Raw genomic sequence first — 21798 nt, 5'->3', positions numbered from 1 at the left:
GAATGAGATAACTGCCTCAGTTTAAAAGAGTATGGAAACACTAAAAGAGTGGTAGAAAAATTTAATATGATGGTTTTCAAAAAGTGACTATCTTAAGAACTATCTATTGTCTATTACACAGGATCTAGAACTTATTTTCAAAATACTCGAAAAATCTTAAATCTGGGGAATTGTTTTCAGACAGTGGGACCAGGCAGAATTTGAACAAAAGCAAAAGTTGGTGAAACATTAAGGAGAACTGGTGAACATTCAGAGAAGTTGAACTCTGAAGCCCTCTGTCTTCTGAAGCAGTGTGTCCCCACCCCACCGTTGGGATTTTCTGAGCGAACCTTGGATAACCTTGTTGCCACTGTTACAGCGTATTACCCTAGCCATACAGACTTCACTTTGAATATAGTGAACTCTGAAAAACATTTTTTGGTTCTCCAGATTTTTTAGTGAAAAAAACTAAAGCAAATTTTAGATATTTTATATAGCAATCTATATAGAAAATGCTATCATTAGAAAATCTGTGCATGGGTTACTATATTGATGTATAAGTTTTCAAAAAAATAATGTGTATATAGCCTTTTAGCATTTCGTATAGATTCTTCTGGTATTTTTGCTCTTTGAATGATACACACCTGTGTGTGTGTGTGTGTGTGTGTGTGTGTGCACGTGTCCATTAAACAAATATTTCTTGGATGTTTATAATAACCCAGGCTGAGGTTTTCCATGTCATTATATCATTTTAAAAATGGAATTAATATTCCATCCTATACAAACCTCACAATTTACCAACTCGTAGTCCATTTTTTAATACATATGTATTCAATTTCATGTTACCGCAAACAATACTACGTCCTTACAGCTACACACACACACACACACACACATAGTATCTTAGCTAAATTCCTAGAAACACAAGCAGCATTTGCAGACTTTTAATGTGCGCTGTGTGAAATAAAGGTCTAACGCAGTAATGCAATTTACACTACCAGCCACAGTAAGCGAGTGGCCTCATCTCACTGTAGTCTCTTTAGCATTGGTCATTATGGCATTTTTAAACTTTGGTAGTTTGCTAAATGAACTAGGATCTCACATTTAATTTGCATTTCTCCATTACTTATTAATATCAAGCAGTTTAAATGTTTACTCGCCACTGCTTTCTTTCTCTTATTAACTTGATATTGAGATTATTTCTTTACTTTTCTATGAATTTAAAAGCAATTTAAATTACATTTTAATTACATATGTTGAATATATAAAATTGCTGACAGTCAAAAATTTTTAACAAAAACAGCAATTTTATATGGTTCAACCTAATATCCTACAAATATTTCTCTCGGTTCCTATTTGTCTGTCATGCTTATCATTAAAAGTGAAAAAGCTTTTACATTTACGTAATAAAATCTATCAGAATTTTTCTTTTATATTTCTGCTTTGGTGTAATACTTCAAAAGAATATACTTCCAACCCTACTCCTACTTATATAAACATTTAACAACACAATTTCTTAATATTTTTATAGTTTCTATTAGTAAGAAATTAAACCTTTAATCCTCCTAGAATTTATATGTGTAATGGTATAAAAAAGAAGCCCTGGTGGCACAATGGATAAGAGCTCAGCTGTTAACCAAAAGTTCGGCAGTTTGAATTTACCAGCTACTCTGCGGGAGGAAGATGTCGCAGTCTGCTTCCGTAAAGATTACAACCTTGGAAACACTATGAGGCAGTTCTACTCTGTCCTAGAGGGTAGCTATCAGTAGACATCTACTTGATGGCAATCTTTGAGTTCGGGAATTAATTTAACTTTCTTTTTTTTTCTACTTAGGAAATTGTCCTAAAACCACTCCTTTCATACAGATTTGAAATGCCTACAAGCAATATTTGTATCAAAAAACTTTACCATTAGAACCCTCATCCACTACTGGTAGGAATACAAAGTGATACAGTTGCTGTGGAAAACAGTTTGAAAGTTTCTCTAAAAGTTAAAAAGAATTACCACAAGACCCAGCCATCTCAAGCCTGCTTATATACCCAAAAGAATTGGAAGCAGGAACATCAACAGAAACCCACATACCACAGTTCACAATAGCCACGAGGTGTAAACAACCTAAATGCATATCAACAAATGAATGTATAAACAAAAAGCGGTATATACATGTAATTGATATCATTAAGCCATAAAGAGAAATGGAGTCCTGATACCTGCTACAATATGAATGAACCTTGAAAACATTACACTGAGTGAAATAAGGCAGTCACAAGAGTTATAATACTATATGATCTCACTTACATGAAATAGGCAAATGTATAGAGACAAAAAGTTTATTAATGATTACCAAGGAGAGGGGGAAGAGGAATCTTTTGCTTATTGGTTAAGCACGGGCCTACTAACTGAAAAGTTGGCAGTTCATATCCACCCAGACATGCCTCAGAAGGAAGGCCTGATGATCTATTTGGCAGCCATGAAAACCCTACGGAGGGCAGTTCTACTATAAAACACCAGGGACCACCATGATTCAGAATCCACTCGAAGGCAACTGTTTTTGTTGTTGTTTTGTTTTTTAATTTTTTTTTTTTTTCCTTAAAGGGTACTGAGTTTCCATTAATGGTAGTGAAATAATTTGGGAACGAACAGTGAAAATAGTTGTATAAATGATGAAGATCATCAATGTCACTGAATTACCCATAAAAAAGTGCTGACTTGGCAAGTGTTTTGTTACATATATTTTTACCATAGTAATAGAACCAAAAATAAAATCCTATTATTCTGTCAAAATATTTTGCTTTTTACATTTGATACTTCGGCAGACCCTGTATTAAATAAAACTAAAATGTCACCCATTAAAAAAAAATACCTTACCATGACAAGAGGGAAGTAAAATTCTCTACTTACAGACTAAATAATTTATGGCATCATATTTATATCATACTATATTGTATGGTATCACATTACATTACAAAACACCAATGGTCCATTATAAAATATAAGTTGTTTTATAAATTCTATAAAAGGAGTCCCTGGGTAGTGCAAACAGTTAGGCACTGGACTACGACAGCAACTAACAACATAAAAGATCCATAGATACAGACATGATTTAAGAAAGTAAAAATTCTCAGTTATAAATACTAAAAAAAATACAATAGAAAATATTACATTTTATAATGAATCTCAGCAGTTCAACTTCACTAATTTATGCAAAATGTATTTGCATTTACAGAATATGACCCAGGGCAAAACTTCTTCCATGGATAAAATGTACGATCTAATTATGCAGGAAGCTCTATGGAGACAGTTTGGGTGCACGGTTTATTCTTAAATTAAATTATTATGGTTAGAATTACTTCTTGGTCGCGTATCCTAAAGATGGGCACGAAAGTACGCAATTGCTTGCTCCCATACCATATTTTAAAGACTTTTGATCAACAGGTCATGCATTCTTTTATTTGGAAGAAAAAAATCCTCTTTATTACAAATAATTGCTGAACAAGAGAACAATGCGCAAGTAGACTGAATTATTAAGACTCATAGTTAATGAATTGACTCTTAAAAACTAATAGAACTCTAGTTTTTCTATATAACTTCTGAATGGTTTCTCACTCACTATTCTTTATCAATAAGGAAGATGAAAGCCATAGCCAAAGGAACTCTACATAAGCCATTATTTACTGCCAGGCTCATAGTTCTGGGATCCTTCAAGTCATCAGCTTCGGCTGCTTATGTAGCAATATCTGGTTCCAAGACCAGTGGAAGGCAGCATTTCTACCATGATTGTGTTATACCACCCAAGTTGATATACTTTATGAAATAAACTTTGCAACTCAACTTCTGCCAATAAAATTCCACCTGTGAATTATATGTACATTCAGTTGAAACACCTAGACAATAAGCCTAATAATTTTATGTTAAACTATTCAAATGGATATTAAAAATTTGTGTGTTGGTCATGAAGATAATCAAGTATAATCAGGCATTTAAACAAATAATGGTGAGTTGAGAAAAAAAATTGTAAGGGTACAATACCATTAGATATAAATATTCTTTTAACATGCTTTTCATGATGTTTTTACTTATGACATTTCATTATCTTGAAAAGACTAAGCTAAGAGTATATCATAAAAGGAGCCTTACTCAAAAGATTCAGGTGTACTAATAAAAGATAGTCTACAATGATCTATAAAGGGTTCTGAAAGACATTGAGAAATATGAAGTTACACAATTCAAGAAATATATAAGCCCATAATTAGTTGCTAATTAAGAAACGAGGGATTCCAATGCAAAGACAGTACATTCAAGAATCAAGTCTACCATATGTTACTAGAAAACATGGATGGAGGTATAAAGCAGGAATAATTAGTTTCACAGTTATGTAACATCAAGAGCCCTGTATTTGCATAATTGTGACTATCAGTGCCTCCTTTTTCTTCTCTTTCCTTTTTTTTTTTTTAAATAATAACCAGGGTTTTGATTTCAGAGGGTCATTGGATTTTGCCATGGTCTTTCAGTCTTGTTAATTATTAAGTGTTCACAGTAATGCACATTTTTATCCACAGGTGGCAGACCTTTTTAAAATAAACTTCAATCATATTCAGGTGGTGTTTTTTTTTTTTAACTGCCACCCACATTAAAATGTAAGAGTATGCTGCTCAGAGTTCTCATTAATGTTGCACAATTTAGATGATAGATTTGTCAACAAAGTGGCTCATTCTCAAAGGCCAGTGAACCCTGTCGGGATAAATGCCTTTAAAAATTGTGTATTGCAGGGTAATCTTTAATTATACAGAACTCACTTGACAATTTACAATATATGGGGATTATTTTCCTTTTTCAAGCAATAAAGAGTTTTACTTTCTAGATTAGTGTAACTGAGAAAAAAAAGTGATTGGATTTGATAAATAAAGCAAAGAGCTTGCTTATTTGCAAGTAAAAGAGAAAGGTGACCGAGAGGCGTGTACAAACAACCACCACTTAGGATCACAAATTATTAACTGGCTAAATGGTTAAAGCAAATAACTATAAATGCAGTGACATTTTAAAAGAATGTTAACACAAGGAGATAAGCAAAACAAAAATAACCGCCACCAGTGGCGTAACTAAGCATGCTCCTTAATTTACCTCCACAAAACCTTGGATTTACAATACCTAGAAAAAGTTTTTCAATTTTGTTGTGTTATTCTTGGTTAATGGAATATAAAATCTGGAATTCAACTAAGTCTTTTTGTGGAAAATAAAATATCCATAGTTTTAGTCCTCAAAACATTTTACTTCTATTCATCCTAATAGTAACGCCTATCATCTTTTATAGTGAACAAATGATTACATCATCCTATTATTCTTAATATCCAGTGTAAGAAATTCTTAGCAAATATCATAAATTATTTTACCTAATTTTAAAAGATGAATCAGTTTAATTTACATTATTAACTACCATGTTTTTCCTTCCTAAAACATAACACACCACTGGAACCCTGGTGGCACAGTGGTTAAGAGCTATGGCTGCTAACCAAAAGGCCCACAGTTTGAGTCCACAAGCTGCTCCCTGGAAACCCTGTGGGGCAGTTCTACTCCACACTATAGGGTCACCAGGAGTCGGAATCGACTGGATGGCAACAGGTTTGTTTTGTTTTGTTTTGTTTTAAACTAATAAGGAAAATCTATGTTAACTATTATGGCACTGGGTTTTTTTTATGTTAACTATTTACTGTTTTAACATGCATATATTATGAAATACAGTAAAACCTGAGACAACCAGAACCTGTGTAAGCCAGGAACCTGTCAGAGAAGGAAAACTCCAATATTTTCCACTAATAGAGAGTGATAGAAAAGTGATAAAACTGCACCTTGCCAAAGGCGGAAAACTTGAGAGACCCTGAAAAGCAAGGCAGTTCCGTGCAGTTCTGACTCTCACAGGTTTCACTGTGTCTTAGATTGCTGTTGTTCCAGCAGGGACTATGAATTTCAACTTTACTAGATATTATACCCAAAAGTGGAGGTTCCAATTTACAGTCCTACAAACACTGCATGAGAGCCGTCATTGCTCTACATCATTGCCAACACTCTGCACTGCGAGGCATATTCATTTTCCTCCATCTGAGACATGGGTAGTAGGATCTCATCGTAAATTTGACTTGTATCTCCCCACTACTACTGAAGAAACCCTGGTGGTGTAGTGGTTAAGAGCTACGGCTGCTAACCAAAAGGTCTGCAGTTTGAATCCACCAGGCGCTCCTTGGAAATCCTATGGGGCAGTTCTACTCTGTCCTATAAGGTCGCTAGGACTAGGAGTCAGAATTGACTGGATCTCAGTGAGTTTTTTTTTTTTTTTTTTTACTACTGAGGTTAAAGACATTTTCATATGTTTTTTAGACATGTGGTTTTCTTCTTTTGCCCATTTTTCTACTAGATTGTGTAAATTTTTCTCATCGATTTGTAAAAATTTAAAAAAATCTATTCTGGATACCACCTCTGCCAGTTATACATGCTACAAACTTATTCAAGCATGCCATGCCTGTCTTCTCACTCTTTTTACGGTGTCTTCTGATAAACAAGTTTCATATTGGATGCATACTTTTTTGCCTTAAGAAATTCTTCTCTATTCCCAAGTCATAAAATCATTCTCTTAGATTCTGTTCTAGGAGATTTATTGTTTTTCCTCTCAGGCTTTGACCACCTGAGAGTGATGTGTGTGTGTGGTGTTAGGTAGGAATCAAATTTCATTTTTTTTTCCATAGATAATCAGTTTTCCTAGCGCCACTTATTGAAAATTCTGTCGTCTCTCCACTGCTTTGAAGTACAACCCTTATTATAAATAAAGTGTCCATACATGCAGGTGTCTGTTTCTGAGCTCTCTATTCTACTCCCATTTGGCTACTTGAAATGCACACTTTCTTAAGAGAGCTTTGTAATCTCAGCAGGTCAAGTCCCCATATCCGTTCTTGTATTTTAAAGAGTGTCTTGACTATTCTTTGTCTTTTGCATTTTAGAAATCAACTTGGCATATTCCACAAAAAAAAAAAAAAGGAAGACTATCCAAACATCCAAACAAAAAAGCAAAGACAAAACAACCAGTTGGCATTTTGATCTTGACTACATTCTACTTGCAGATTAACTTGGGAGTAATGGATATCTTTATAACGTTGGATCTTTCAGTCCATGAACATAATAGATCTCACCATTTTATTTCAATCTTTTGAATAAACATTTCTTAATAAATTTTTCCTGTAGAGGTACTGTTGTGACCTGACGCTGAGTTGGCCCCCAGCACATGACAATCCCATGAAAAACACTGTCCAGTCCTGTACCATCCTTATGATCAGATGCGGATGGGATCCTTGACATCCACAGGGTTTTCTTTGGCTGATTCTGGGAAGCAGATCACCAAGTCTCTCTTGCTAGTCCATCTCAGTCTGGAAACGCCACTGAAATCTGTTCATAGTAACATGCAACCCTCCACTGACAGATGAGTGATGACTGCTCATGAAGTATACTTGTTGGGAATCAGACTGGGTCTCCCTTAGGGAAGGTGAGAATTCTACCACTGCCTCATAGAGGTATTGTATATCTCATATTACTAAGTACTAGATAAAATCTGATGGGGATATATAGAAATACAGTTGATTTCTGTGTATTGTTTTGTATGCATCGACCTTGTTCAACTCTCTAATTTACTAATATCATCTGCCAGTAATAACATTTGTTTCTTTTTCATTCATAATAACTTTATTTCTTTATCTTGCTTTACATCATTGGCTAGGACAGCCATAAAAGTGCTAAACAGCAGTGGCAACAGCAACTATTTTTGTCTTCTTGATCACAGGATAAAAGTTTTCAATAATTTATCATTTTTGTTTGCTGTATGTAGTTCATATCAGATTGAGGAAGTTCCCTCCTATTTTAGTTCATTGATTTTTTTTTTAAATCAGAAATAAATGTTCAACTTTATTTAATGCTTTTTTGTAGTTACCAAAGTGATTACATTACCTTACTTTAATCTGTACTACATTGAGTATCTTATATGTTAATGAGTCTTACATTTCTGAAATAAACTAACTTGGCTATATTAAATTTTTTTTTATATATTGCTATATTTGTTTTTCTAATATTTTGTTGAGGATTTTTCCACTTATATTCATCATAAGATGAATTCCCCTGTAAATTTCCTTTTTCATACTGCCCTTGCCAATATGGTATCAAGGATTTAAGACCCTTATAAAATGAGTTGTGCGTTGTTCCCTCTTCTATTTTCTAAAAAAGAAACTTGTGTAAGAGTAGACTCATTTATTCCTTGAAGGCACAGTAGATTTTGTCTTTGAAGCTATGTAGGTCTGTAATTTTCATTGTGGGGAGATTTTGGATTAATGAGTTAAATGTCTTTAATGGTTACAGAACTACTCAGGTTCTCTATTTCTTTTCAAATAAGCTTTGCTAAGTTGTATTTTTCTAAGAATTTTTCCATTCATCTATTTTTCTCACTTATGGACATAAAGTTATTCATAATATCCCTTATTGCCTGTTTAATATTTGCATATCTGTTGTAATATCTCCTTTTCCATTTTTGATGTTGGTTATTTGACCCTTGTCAATTTTTCTTGCTCAGTTGTAACAAAAGATTGGAAAGTTTACTCACTTTTTTCTAAGAGCTAACTTTTGGCTTTAATGTTCCTTTCATTTATGTGATTATTTCCCATTTCATTAAGTTTTCTCTTACTTTAATTTCTTCCTCCTACTTTCTTGATTTTATTTTGTTGTTCTTTTTATAACTTCTTAGAATGAATGTCTGGCCTAAATTTCCTTGTAAATACTTCTTAGCAGCACTCCACATTGTAATATGTAGGATTCTCATTATTGTTTAGTCTAAAATATTTTCTTATTTCCATTGTGATTTCTTAATTTTGAAACACAGCATTTTTTCTAGCTATACTTTTGTTATATATTTCCAGCTTAATTTCATTGTGGGATGATTTCAATTATTTTAACATGATTGAAATCTAATTTATAATTCAGCACATGGTCAATTTTTGTAAATGTCCCACGTGTGCTTGAAAATAATGTGAATTTTGGCAGGTGTACGCAAGGTTCTATACATGTTCATGAGGTCAAGTTCTGTAATCTTGTCTTTCAAGTCTACATCCTTACTGATTTTTTTTTTCTATTTTATTCCATAAATTACTAAAAGAAGTAGGTTAACATCCACTGCCATCATGGATCTGTTTATTTCTGCTTGCTCATCTGTCAATTTTTTCTTAATATATTTGGAGGTTATGTTATTAGGGGCACTTAGATTTAAAATTAGTCTATCTTCCTATTGAATTGAAACTTCAATCATTTGTAAAGTGACTTTATTTCCAGTAATGCTTTGGGCTTTAAACTCTATTTTGTTTAATATTAATATCGGTCACCAGTGTACTTGTACTACATATTTTGATTGTATATTGTTTTCCAATATTATTTACCTTTTACACATGAGAAGTCTGAAGCACAGTGGTTAAGTAACATACTCAACAATAGACAGGTAATAAACAGTACAGTCAGGAGCTGAACCTACACAGTTTCGCTCCAAAGTCCATAATCCTAACCATTATGCATCTCTTATAAGTTTCAAAGTATGAAGTCAGCTTAGGTTAAGGGAAAAAGTCTTTTCTCTTACTATAATTTCTACAAGGAATTTCTCACAGATTTATATCTAATTGTGCTTTTTCACTAAGCAAAATTATATTCACTCCTTTAATATTCTACTGTATGATAATACTTTAAAAAAAGAAAAAATATATTCTCAATATAAAATTGCAAGGTTCAGCCTCTTTCACTTATGCATAAGGAAACTGAGTCTAACGTTTTTCTTCTTGCCCTTGAAATAGGAATGAATACCAAAAACCTACACGTGGCTCTACTGAGGGGGAAGGTTCATTACAGTCAGACTCCAGGAAAAATAGCAGAAAAGTGGGGGATGCTGGGCTGTTTCATCTCTCCTTAAACAGATACATGTATGCACTTATATAAACCCTTAGAATCCCACATTTGTATTCTCCAAATTTCAGTACAGTCATTCCTCAGTGTGGCAGGGGACTGGTTCCAGGACCCCCAGGGATACCAATATCTGCAGATGCTCAAAAGTCCCTTATATAAAATGGTGTAGTATTTGCATATAACCTAAGCACATCCTGCTGTATACTTTAAATCATTTCTAGATTGCTTATAATACCTAATACTATGTAAATTCTATGTAAATAGCTGTTATACAGTACCGCATTGTTTAGGGAATAATGACAAGAAGAGAGGCGAACAATGCTCAAATAGCCAATGCTGGAGAGAGACTGAGATCTGTGAAATGGCGGGAGGCTACAGCAGGGGATGCCTACACATCACTTCATCCGCGTGGATTCAGGAATAGTGCTTGGGGCACGGCAAATTCAAGGTTTGCCTTTTGAAACTTTTTTTTTCCCCCAAATATTTTTGATCTGTAGTTGATCAAATTGCAGATGTGGAACTCGGGGATACGGACAGCCTACTGTATTAAATTATGCTTATAGGAAAAAAAAAAAAAAAAGGAAGAAAACTAAAATTTCTCATGAATCTATGATCCAGAGCTACTATTATTTGATATATTGCCTTTCAGCTATCTTTCCTGTTAATTTTTATGTTTGTAATACATGCATATAAGGAGCCCCAGTGGTACAACGGTTAAGTGCTCAGCTGCTAATCAGAAGGTTGGTTGGTTGAACCCACCGGCGGCTCCACAGGAGAAAAGATTATCTGCTCCCATAAAGATTACAGCCTAGAAAACCCTATGCGGAAGTTCTATTCTGTCATATGGGGTCCCTATGAGTCTAATTTGACTCACAGGGCACCTAATGATAGCAGCAATATACACATATAGGTGAAAATGTGTGTGTGTACACACACAAATTTGGAGATACACTGTATCTTCAGTGTAGATTCTGACTTGCTTCATTCAACATTGTATCATGCAATAAATTATGTCTCTTTAAAAGTTCTTTCAAAATATTCTACAGGCTCTGTAATTATATAAATGTACTCAAATTTATTTCACCACTGGTCTATTGCTAAACGTTTACTGAATCTCTCAACTTCTTCTCATTATAAATCTATGAAAATGAACATCTTTTACATAAATTTTGTCTCCCTCTTTGAATATGTCATTAAATTAAGACTCCTGGAAGTGAAGGCAACAGATACTGCTGGCTTAAATCTAGTACCCAGTCTCTTATGCTTCCACTGGAAGAACTTCCCAATATTTACCTTTCAAAATAAAAACTACATTTCTTAGCCTCTCTGCAGGAAGGTATGATCAAGTTACCATGTCCTGGCCAGTGGAATGTAAGTAGAAAGGGTGTGTGCACTTTTCAGAAGATGTCCTTAAAGAGAGTAGGTATGCTCTTCTCCTATTAGTTTCCATCATGTTTGCTGGAATATGAACATAATAACTGGAATATGCATTTTAAATATTCCAAAATACTACAAGAAAGTCATGTGTTCACAGTAGCAGAGCAAAAGATGAAGAACCGTGCCTCTGATGTCTAAGGAGCCAATCAACAAGCTCTAAACTGCCTATACAAACTTGATATAAAAAATAAAATTCTGTGTTTTCTGTTTGCCTGTTTTTCGTAATCGTGGTAAATACACATAAGATTCACCAATATTGGAGCACTGGTGGCGCAGTAGTTAAGAGCTCAGCTGCTAGCCAAAATGTTGGCAGTTTGAGTCCACCAGCTGGTCCCTGGAAACTCCATAGGGCAGTTCTACTCTGTCCTCCAGGGTCGATGTGAGTCGGAATGGACTTGATGGCAGTGGGTTTGGTTTTTGGGTTTTGGAGTACATTCACAATGTTCTGTAACCATTACCACTAATTCTAGAACATTTCCATCACCCAAGTGGTAGTGAACTCGTTAATCCAGTGAGTTCAGCCCTTCCTCCACAAGTTTCTGGCAACCACTAATCTGGTTTCTGTCTCTACGGATTTGCCTATTCTGGACATTTCATATAAATGGAATCAAAATCCTCTATGTTTAAATTGTTACCTTGAGTTATTTGCAACTTAATTTTATCCAAACTAATAGAACAGGAATGTTATATAGAATATTTTTTAAAACGTAAGGCTCTTAACAGAAATGGCCAAACCATTTCCCAGAAGGGTCAACAAATATCACCCTTTTCCAAGCATTATTGAATGTTCCTATCTTCCCACACCCTTGTTAAAATATTCTTATTCAAAACTATTTTTTACTATTTTAACACTGAGGGGAGTAACTTCGGATTTTTTTATTAACTTTTTGTATAAGAATTGTGTTCTTTGCTAATTGTTTCAATATACTGCTATTTTTTAATTAAGATTTTAGTATCTTTCTTATAACAGCTCTTTACATATGATGTTTGCCATATTTATTGGAGCAGTCTCAGTTTCTCATTTACCTTTTAATTTTGTTTGTACTGGTGTTTTAACGTGAAAAACTATAGAGGTTTTATATCTGCAATAATTCATTTATGATTTAGTTCTCTTTTGGTTAGAATCAAACTCTAGTACTCACTATGCCTTTTTCTACATTTATTGTTTCATTTGTCTATGAATATATGAAGCTGTACTTAAAAATACTTAATACGATCTAGGATTATTAACAAGTTAGTTATTAAAGAATATAACAACTACTATTGCTTCTAAGGGTTTTTACAAACATACTTGTATCCTGAAGTTCTAGACATAAGTTATAAGATTGTAAGAGCGATTATGAATAAATGAGTTTTAGGTCATTATGCAAGACCAGGAAACCCTGGTGGTCTAGTGGCTAAGTGCTATGGCTGTTAACCAAAAGTTCGGCAGTTCGAATCCACCAGGCACTCCTTGGAAACTCTATGCGGCAGTTTCTACTCTGTCCTGTGGGGTTGCTGTAAGTTGGAATCGACTCAATGGCAATGGGTAATGCAAGATCATCATTTTTTTTAATTACTTTTGGTACCAACTAGTAGGAGAATTCCTTTTCTATCCCAGTGGGGATAAACCTCTTCTGAACCACAGGATCCCCTACCTGAAATCAGCCAAATGATGTCAAAGGATTATAAAAGATTTTCAACTCTAGGTCCACAGTCAAACTTTTACTCATATCCCCAAGAGTATATAACTTCTCTTGAAAAGGCAAACAAACATTTCATAAATGCACACACAGGTAGATGCCCACTAAATTTATCTGCCAAACAAACTGGAAAATATCTGTTTGATCTCAGCAAACTTGCATTTTTGTATGTGTTTACAGAAACATACCCTGGAACACTTAATAGCCTCTGAAAATTTTTCTAGAACATATGACCTACCCATTGTGACCCAAAATATTTCTTTGCAGCAGCAAAAAAAAGTAATGACAAATTTTTTTTTTCAAAACATTTTTCAGTGGAGGACAAAAAAGCTCTTGCAACTTTAAGACAAGTATATCTCATTAAAAAAAGAAATGTCACTATCATCTGCCAGTTTAGAGATATTACCTTCATAAAGAGTCTCAAAACGATAAATACAAAGCCAATTGTTGTCTGAATATAAGATGATATACTATAGTTTTATATGGATAGACTCTGCATATTTTTACATATAAATTAAAAATAATAGAAGGTATGTAAACTTCCACTTTTGTGATTTAGCTAATGGATTTTTCAAAGGTATGTATCGTGTGCTTTATGAATATACCTTTTTCCGACCCAATGCAGTGCCAAAATTCTTTGTTCAGTTTTCAGAATCTTGTAAACAGATTCAAACAGGAACCGTGTCATCAGCAAGAGGAATGCTGGAAAAAATAAAATCAGACCATTAACAGCACATTGTTTCTTTCTAGTAAACATATCAACATATTACTTTTAGAAGCAGATGATTCCTAAGATTTCTAAAATAATGTTATATTCTATGAAAAAAAAAGAGGCATTATTTAATGAAAGCAGCATTAATTAATACAAAGGCTTAATCTCCTTAAAAGTTGTTCATTTGGTCTAATTTTCATGTAAAATCCTGTAGTAGCTTTAGGACCGACTACATTAAGGTGTCTTGTTTCTCTAGAAGGATTTATGGGAGGTCCTCAAGTGTCTTCTTGGGTCCCTTCTTTGATTCCATTCAAATGTTCAACAGCAACTGTCAACACAAGAACTGGTGGCAGCCATTCAGACATCTATCCACTCAGATCCCCTGCTATATATCTCTTTGATTGCACTGCCCAGCTTAACTTCGGAAATACTGCTCTTGCCACTCTCATGAGTAAATAAAATTTTGGCTTTGTGTCCTATTTCCCCAGGCTGGACAAAAATGGTCCCTGGCAATCAGTTGAAATTCCCAAAAATCAGACTTATGAAAGCAGGGAACCCATACATAGTTGCAGCTACAGTCTAGATTCTGGCTGGGTCTCTTCATTACCAGTTCAATTCAAGGAGAATTGAATAATGCTTAAGTGTTCATCCTTAACATACCATTGCTTATTCAGCTTTGATCACAAGGTCTATGGTACTGAGAAACAGTTCTAATTCTCCCGGAATCCAGATTCCTGGGGTTGATGGAGTTGGAATAAGGCACCCAGGTCATTGCCCTTAGACGTCCTTTTAAACCTTGAGCCTTGAAGAAACTGGTTTCTAAGTCACTTTTGAGTTAAAGATCAGTCTAGATAAACTAGTAAAGACCACTTCATCTTAGACATTACACTGTTTTGGAAAATCATGATGGGTAGTAGGTTCCAAGAAACAGGGACCCCAAAGGTAAGACTAGAGCTGTGTTTTAAGGCAAATCAGTAATTATTTTAATTCTTTAAGACAATGCTATATGAAATCCTCCCCGACCACAAGTTCTTTAATCAATTTTGTTCTAACCCTTCTTCCATGACAATGATGATGAGACGGAGTACAAGAAGCTTTAGAGGTTTTCTCATCTTCGAATATTTTGAGTCCCTAGTCAAAATGTTACCCTTATTTGCAAACTGTACATTAAATAAACTTCAATTTCTATTATTGGCTTAATATGATTTTTGTTTCAGCAAAATTTAAATAGTTTTATTACCATACTCTACCTTCCCAGGGCATGAATGGTAGAGAGATATTTTACTTCATTCCAATATTAGAACTTTTGTTAATAAGCACAGAAATTCAAAAGATACCATGTTGAAAAAGAGAAGAATCTACATTATCTCATTAGCTCATTAATCACTCCACTGGAGAGTATCCCAGAACATGAAAATTCCCGTTAAAATTTTTGAACATTAGATATTATGCTGCTGAAGTAAAGTACATATATAGTCTACTGAGTATTAAAAAATAATTTATTTTCATTAAAAATTATACTAAAAAAAAATCTACCCCAAACTTTAACACCACTTTTTTCCATTAAGTGAAATTCTACATCTGACCAAATGTGACAAACACAGTAGAACTTACTCAAAAACAAAGAGGACATATTTTGTCATATCATATATTTGGGTAACACAGAAATTCACAGGTGGTATTTTACCCACAAAAGGGAGCTTGGATCTTTATATTTTTGTTACAGAACTTGAAAAACTTAAATGAAAATATGTAATTTAAAAAATGCTTGTTGATGTCATAATCTGATGTCAGGTAAAATTTTGAGATAACCAGATGTCAGTTGGCATATTTTTTTTCAACCATTACATATTAGTATGTCAGAAGATTTGAAAGGTAATTGGAATTTTCAGAAATGTCATACCTGTACTATAATTACATTTTGTTTGTTTGTTTAGATAGCTGAATAAAATGTAGCTGCCAAAGCGGTCTACAAGAAAATTCTTTTTAGGTATTGGTGACATTAGTTCATGTGAAGTTGACTAAAATTATTAAGCATGCTCTGCGTCTGAACTTAGTTCCATAAAAGTGAAATGGTACCTCAGTCATTCTCTTCTCAGAAAAGAGGCTTGTATAAACCAATCATTTTCCATCCATTTGCAGAATGGGAAAAACCCCTATTTTAAAAATTACCACAATAGCCATTCACACTACTATCATTGAAAACTTTCCCAAGAAAAGTTATGTTGGTGTGACACCATGATGAACTTCCCTTTCTTGAGAAAAAAATCTTTTTTGCCCTATGGAAAAAAAAAAAGTTTGATCCCTTCAAAATTTATAATCTCCCTAAACAATATCTAAAGTTGCTAAGTTCTGGGTTTTATAAAAATAAAATGTATTCATCAGCTTAAAAACTACCTTATAAAAATATAATTTTGGCAACTGTTATCATCCCAGAGCGACCAGCTCTACCACATTTAAAACCCAACCTAGTGCCGTCGAGTCGATTCCGACTCATAGCAACCCTACAGACAGGGTAGAACTGCCCCAGAGAGTTTCCAAGGAACTACCACAGTTAGAGACACAATAATAACTGAGCTGAAATCCTTTTGTTACCACTGTAAACTGCAAAAAATGCAGATGATAGAACTTCTGTCCTTTTCCCCCAGGTTCCTCTTCTCAGCTCCTGAAAGCTATTATATACATAACCCAGGCAGGGACTTGGAGATGAAGGGGTTAATCACTTCTGTTCTTCTTCTGGAATTCCAACTACCCATTAAATCATTGTTTTTCCCCCACTAGGGACTGTGAATCTAATGGACCTAAAATCAATACCTTATAAATGACATAAAAAATATATTCATTTTATGGACTAATGTACCCTACTGCCTGAATCTTATTTACACCCTCTACTTTAAAAAGAAATAACAGTTCCATTTCTGCCAGTAAAAGGTCACTCAGTCACTTTGGTGACGTGCTGCACAATACACTGTCATACCAAAGTACAGCAGGAGGGGCGATCAGTAGCTGCAAAACCTCGACTGTGGAAACTTTACATACAGTGGGGGAAGCTTGGGTTAAGAAACACTATCCAAGAGGAGCATGCAGGTAGCTTCAAAAATGTTAGCCGCCTGCTGGGGTGGGTTTACAGGTCTCTATTTTATTATCTTGTTTCATAACTTACACATATTATATTCAATTTTGAGTGTATCAAATATTACATAATAATATTTAAAAACAAATACAATTTCCATTGACTTGTAAATTCTGTAATGATTATAAAAGCTGGATTAAAAAAAAAATCCTAAGAGGCAAAAATGTTCACTAACTCACCAAAAAGTTATTAGCCAAACAGACATAGTGTGGGGTCATACCACATTAAACCACAGGCACAGGCAAGCTCCGAGGAGACCAAGGGTATTTCTATTCATCAGATAACCCACTGCCGTCGAGTGGATTCCAACTCACAGCGACCCTAGAGGACAGAGCAGAACTGCCCCATAGAGTTTCCAAGGAGTGCCTGGTAGATTCAAACTGCTGACCTCTTGGTAAGCAGCCCTAGCACTTAACCACACCACCACCAGGATTTCCCATTCATCAGATACAGCAGTGAAAGAACCAAGAAAGGTACAGTGAGTATCTGTATTAAGGAATATGCTGAAGATAAGGTTTTATATTTACAGTATATTCATCAATCCAAAGGACTCAAACATTTACTCCAAAAGCCATTTTTATCACTTAGAAAGTATTATCCTTAGTTTTTTGGATTTTGCTTTTTTTAAATTCTCACCTTATAAAAGATCGGTAAAAATTTTGTATTTTGAGAAAATATTCTTCTCCCTTTAGTATTTTTAAGACATCAAATATAGGGAAATCACATAATATGCAATGCTACCTTCAATGCAAAGATAAAAGTGTGCCCCCCACCAAAAAACAAAAAAAAACAAGCAAACTTAGAAACTAAAGGAAGACATTTTTTCTTGGGAAAATATCACCTGACTTACTTTTATACAGTCAGAGAATAACAAGAAGATGAAGTAACTTTAAAACAGATATTTTTTGAAAGAATTCTAGCAACAGGTCAACAAGAAATTTCCTCTTCAGTTTTAGTGGCTTAAAATTCAGTTATAAAATTAAAAAAAAAAAAACCACAAACTGTTGTTCTTTATTCCATTTGCCAACCAGAGTCATTTATCCCCTATTAGATAAAGGATAATAGACTCTACCGAAAGGGTCATTGGCCTTCCATTTAATGATATTGCCAGCCCCAATCTGCATTTTCCCGGCAATGTCCCTCAACACAGAATAAATGGCTGATCTCTTCACAATAACAGCTGATTTCTATTTATTAAGCTAAAAAGGTCACCATTTTCTACGGCTGGGCTGCCCTGAACTATTGATAATTTTATGCATAAACAAATGGCAAATTTGTGCCACATAAATATGCATTAGCAATTACTTTTTCCTCGGGCAACGCTCACCGCATGCAAATGTGTACCTCTTGCAGGGCCTGGTAGCTTTTGTTTTAGCTCTTGAACAGGGAAACAAAAGAGCACAATAAACAATTTTAAAATTGCCAATCAATAAGCAATGCAAATGCAAAGGTAAATGGCAAGAAACTTCCTCAGAAACAACAAAACAAAAATGAGTGGGGGGATGGTGGAAGGATTTTCTTTTTTATACTATTTCATTTCTTTCTCTTTTCACAATGAAAAGGCTAAAGTACTCTTGACACAGAGCAGCTAGCTAGGCTGGTGCTAAAAGCAAATGCCAGATGGGGAAAGTAGAAAATATACACAGGGTTAGTAAACACACACACACACACACACACACACACACACACACACACACTCCCCTACCAAAAAGGGGTAAGTGGAAAAACTGTGTTCCTCAGTTGATTTCAGGGGCATCACCTATTCAAATTCATGATTTTTAATTTCAGAGGTTCAAAGAATTTTAAAACCAGGAGGGGCTACAGAGATACACAGCCAAATCTCAATTCCAGCACTTTTCTATGTTGTTTTCTAATGTTATTTTCCTTAGAAAAACAGAATACACATTACCAATAAGTAGGATTTTTTTTTTCAGAACATAAGGAAAAGTGGTAAATGAAGAATATATAAATAAGAAATTTAAAAAAAGCATCCCACAAAATGTCTACATGCCCAGATGTTTAGGATTAAAAACCCTGATTTCAGAACAATTCAAGAATAATATCAGCGCAGGAGAAAAGACAAGGGGCTAGTAAGGAGAGAGGCAGCACAGGTAAGTCTAGAAAATAAAGTGTCACCTAATGTGAGCATGAAAACAAACCATAACTCAAGAAAAAGCTGGCGTTTTATCTAAAAATGAACTTTAATAAATAGATAATATCCTTTAGTGTTGACTTTTAACTGTTCTAAGCACTTTATGCTTAGGTCCATTATACTACATCTTTGCAAAAAAAAAAAAAAAAAACAGCCTCTAAGATTGGTACTATTCCACTGCCCCATTTCATAGCACCTAGGGATTTTTTTTTTTTTTTTTAGGGATGAGTTGGAAACCCTGGTGGCGTAGTGGTTACGTGCTACGACTGCTAACCAAAGGGTCGGTGGTTCGAATCCGCCAGGCACTCCTTGGAAACTCTATGGGGCAGTTCTACTCTGTCCTATAGGGTCGCTATGAGTCGGAATTGACTCCACAGGACTGGGTTTCCTTTTGGTTAAGGGGTGAGTTTGGGGTTTCTCCTAAATTAACAAGCACTTGTGAAGCCTACTATGTAGAATGCATACAGAAACTGTGTCAACAGCTTGGTGTGTTACCTACATGGGCATTGCGGGGACCAAAGGCAAAAGCTGAGGTTCAAGGACAGAGGCTGGTCAAATAATCACATTGTTTGTTCCCAACCCCACTTTTATACCAACAAGATTAGATTTAATAGAGAGTAACTTCAAGGGGGATCAGAAAGTCATAGAGGGCAACAGGAAGCTCCAGGGCTTTGTGCTTCCTGCAGGAGCCTGCCGCCTCATTTGCTCTGGGTAAGTTATCTGCTGGTGAGTATCTAAGGCCTCTTTGCCCTAGACTCTTTCTTTGCCCATTCCCTGATCTGCTCAGCACCACACCTGGGGAGACCTCTATGGGACGTTTCCCAGCCTCTCCTGTCAGTGGGCTTCCAAGTGAGTCGGCCACCTATGGGGAGGAAATTGGAGGGTGCCGGAAAAGACATGACAAATGTCTGTCTCTGTTTCATTTGTTCCGTTTTATCTTTTTTTTTTTTTTAATATTTTATTACAGATAATTACAAACATATTTAAAATAGACAGACTTGTAAGATAAACCCTCATCACCCATCTGCAAGGTTCAACAACTGTGACCCTTCTGCTATTTTAATTTTTCCCCCCTTTCTTTGCCTTGCCAGGTACCCTAATTGGAGCTCCTTCTTTGTGTGGCTCCACCTCCTGCCACACGTGCCCACATGGTTCCAGCTTCCACCAAGCAGCCCTGCTAACCTGCCTCCTCCCTTTGTCTTCCCAGCCTCAGGATGCTGGTAACTTCTTGTGACTCCTGACCTGGAAGTTGCTATTTTGTCATCTGTGTAACAATTTTCAAATATTAACCAAACCAGTTAGCTTCCAGTGAACTCTGATTCATGATGATCCCATGTATGTCAGAGTAGAACTGTGCTCCACAGGGTTTTAAACGGCTGCTTTTTTTTGAAAGAAGATCACCAGGGGTTTCTTCCAAGGCACCTCTGGGTAGACTTGACTCTCTAACCTCTCAGTTAGCAGCTGAGTGTATTAATCGTTTACACTGCCTAGGGACTGCCCCTATTAATACTCAGAGTGGCTTCTGTCTTCCTGCTTGGACTCCGACCACATGAGAGTTTACTTCATTTTACATTTTTATCATCTACTGGCAGAATCACTGGAGCCCTGGTGGCACAGTGGTTAAGAGTTCGGCTGCTAACCAAAAGGTTGGCAGTTCAAATCCATCAGCTGCTCCTGGAAAACCCTAGGGAGTGGTTCTACTCTGTCCTGTGGGGTCACTATGAGTCGGAATCAACTCAACGGCAACAGGCCTGGTTTCGAGTTTGGCAGAGCCATCATTTATCCCTTACCTATGGCCCCCTTGAAGGAGGTCAAGGCCACCTAAAGTATAACATCCTTTCATCAGCGAGAAGCCCAGCATGCTGGTCATGTTTGCCACACCTTAAGCATGTTTCCCTATATATGATATCCATAAGGTTTTGATGTATAAGATAACCTATTTCTATTCTATACCTTTTGTTAATTGCTTATTGTATATTGTTTATTCATTGGCTTATATCACAACAGAGACATATTACCCCTGGGAGTTCTACCCTGGTGCCTAAAAAAAACCAAACCCACTGCTCTCGAGTCAACTGTGACTTATAGTGACCCTTTATAGGACAGAGTAAAACCGTGCCATAGGGTTTCCAAGGAGTGGCTGGTGGATTCAAACTGCTGACCTTTTGGTTGGCAGCCTGAATTCTTAACCACTAAAAAAAAATTTTTTTTTTTTTTTTTTAAGCCACCACACCCTGGTGCCTGGCATCGTGGAAATCTGCCCAGTCTATTTTAAGAAGGCAGCTCAGTCTGGTATCTAAAATATATTTTTCTAATGGAAGATGGCAGAGACTAGTTAACCAAGTCTCTTGGACTTGGACAAGATATGTTTAATATATGTACGCACTTATTTATTCATAACAAACATGACCTTCCGATGTTAGGAATAAACACTCACACATACACACACACACTATAAAAATGACTGATGTTAGACAGCTCTTACAAAATTACATTTTGAAAAATTATGGTACTATGAATCAAATATATAGATTAAATTTCCCTTGAAATAGACATGTGTTTAATAATTAATGGGAAAGGATAAAAATAATATTTATGATTTTATCTTACCCAAAACACTTACATAATTACGCATAACTAGATAAAGACATACTTACCAAATCTGAACTCTAATCTGTGGGGAACTTTTAAAAATACAAAAACATTTTAACATCGAATTGATGGACTTAA

At 35.3% G+C, this 21798-nt stretch overlaps 1 protein-coding gene across 8 annotated transcripts in view; it reads right to left on the bottom strand.

Annotated features, from left to right (window-relative positions):
• Window positions 1–21798, bottom strand: part of SOX5 (SRY-box transcription factor 5) — a 1149712-nt gene that overhangs the window by 796673 nt on the left and 331241 nt on the right. For all 8 annotated transcript variants that reach the window (XM_064284479.1, XM_064284485.1, XM_023554801.2 and 5 more), the window contains one exon: window positions 13677–13773. The gene's annotated coding sequence lies outside the window, so the exon portion shown is untranslated. The remainder of the gene's footprint in view (window positions 1–13676; window positions 13774–21798) is intronic.

The sequence above is a fragment of the Loxodonta africana genome, chromosome 4 (genome assembly GCF_030014295.1).
Source record: "Loxodonta africana isolate mLoxAfr1 chromosome 4, mLoxAfr1.hap2, whole genome shotgun sequence".
In the NCBI taxonomy this organism is placed as follows: domain Eukaryota; kingdom Metazoa; phylum Chordata; class Mammalia; order Proboscidea; family Elephantidae; genus Loxodonta; species Loxodonta africana.
This window is presented reverse-complemented; position numbering and strand designations above follow the sequence as displayed.